Raw genomic sequence first — 2,117 nt, forward strand, 5'->3', positions numbered from 1 at the left:
CGTCTGAGGGGAAGAGCGAGACACGAGCTTCTGAGGCAAACCCAACCACGTCATTTCAAAATGCAGAAAACAGACGTTTAAAGTACATGAAGACAGGTGAAAATCAAGTGCGTACATTTCCTCATCCTACCGAGCTTCTGAGTCCCACCTGGGTTTCACGTGTGGCAAGAGAATCTCTCTCTGGTCTTAGCAGCTACTACCCTTCTAGACGGCTGCCCTCACCAAGTCACACCGGCTCTGGGTCTGTCTCCCCACTTCTCAAAGTAGTGGTACTGAAACACACTTGACACCCTCAACAGGCGCCCGCATTCCAATATACTGAGAGCCCCAGAACTGGGCGGTGCCTGACAGCCGTTGCCACTGGCTAGTAAGCTAGCATGACCTCGTGAAGTCATCAGAAAAAAGATTGAACTCGAGCTGCCAAGGGGTGGCCTGGGCCTAGTCACCTGTACTTCCTTTTCAGAATACTATTTCCTGTTCAAACTGGCACAAGAGGAATATGCCAAAAAAAAAAAAAAAAAATAGGCAGTGCAGGAGGGACCAGCTCGGCTGCTCTGTCTCCCAGTCCCCGGTGACCCCGGCCTCCCCCCTCCTCCTGCCACCAAGGCTTGCCCTCGCCCATCCAGCTGAGGGGCTGGCTGCAGGATCCAGCACACAACTACTGAGTCCTCCAACTGCACCCCAGCACTGAGCACGGCGCCCACCGTCCTCAGTACAGGTTCAGCAATGACAGGGCCGTGGACGATCCCAACACCCACTTCTCAGGCTCTGCCATGGGCCCTGCCCTTGGAGGGAGCTGAAGGTAGGCAAGGAGAGGAGAGGAAGGGCCAACCCAGAGAACCAAAAGACAGACTTAAAAAGCAGCTCTCCCTACCGAAACCTGGTCCTCAGACTTCTTGACGGGCTCCCAGAAGAGCCTGAGACATATCAGAGTCCCCCAGCTGTTAGATTACTACAAACACACACCAAGGCCAGAGCGCAGCAGACTGTTTCTGAGCTGACAGTCCCCCTGAGGGCTGCAGACCCGCCCAGTGCAGAGCAAATTCTCCTTTCCAGGGCTGTCTCCCGCTGGGTCCCTGGATAGCAGCTAGCACACTTTGAGGGTCCCTCTGAGTAACAATTGGCCCAGTTACTAAAAAAGACATATTGTTAATTTCCTGCACAGGGGACCTTACTGCATAATTTTTTTCCCTGCAGGGCATTTTTTAAACATTGACTTCAATTTGACCTTTGAAAAATCTAAGCCATCAGCTGCAATGAAAGGGGGAAATAAAAGACTCCTTCAAGGCGCTGGGGCCTGGGCTCAAGGGCTTCCCACACTGAGTGTTCCCCTCTGCTGTTGAGATTTTCTGGTTCCTGGCTGGCTGCAAGACACCCCCACCCTTCCATCTTTGATACATTCCATTTTACTCAAGTCTATGACAATGCAATTTCTCAAAAATCACGATGAAAAATACTTCACATGATCTCTCCTTCTCCAACAGCCATGACGGTGTCAGTTCTTTTAACTACCACAATGAGACAGAACAAAGGGCTACCTATTTCGGGCTGTATTATATAAAAGACTCGACAAGGTACTGCAGCAGTCCGGCTGTCCCCACCCAATCTTCTGGGCTTGAGTCAGGCTTTTCATTTGCAACATATTCAACCCTTAACCTGCTTCTATGAAATATTTTATTCCAGTGCATCAGACTTCAAAAGGCAGTCTCCTTCGGGAAGCATCTAATCAAATTGGCAGGGACGCCTTTCAAACAAAAGGCTGCTCTATCATTCCACACCACGAGGCTGTAGAAATTTCTGATAATTAATACCACTGTCCTCGACTGGAAAAGCCCGGTCTCGGGGGGAAAAATAAATAAAAGACGCTCTACGGTATTAAGTTATTGGCTGTGGTGCTCCTACCGAGCCAAGGCCGCTCTACCTGTTATTTACCAGCAAATCACAACTGGGTAGTGGAGACGAGGCCAGGGACGGAGCTGGCCAGCCTCGGACCTTTCGGCGTCTCGAGCAGGCCGAGCTCGGTAGAAGGATGAAATTAAGGTCAAGCAGCCTCGACTCCGGGCTCTCGGCTCCCACCTTCGAGGCCGGGCGGGCGCTCGCGCCGGCGGGGACCGCGG

Source organism: Condylura cristata, unplaced genomic scaffold (genome assembly GCF_000260355.1).
Source record: "Condylura cristata isolate star-nosed mole 26May11 unplaced genomic scaffold, ConCri1.0 scaffold00006, whole genome shotgun sequence".
In the NCBI taxonomy this organism is placed as follows: Eukaryota; Metazoa; Chordata; class Mammalia; order Eulipotyphla; family Talpidae; genus Condylura; species Condylura cristata.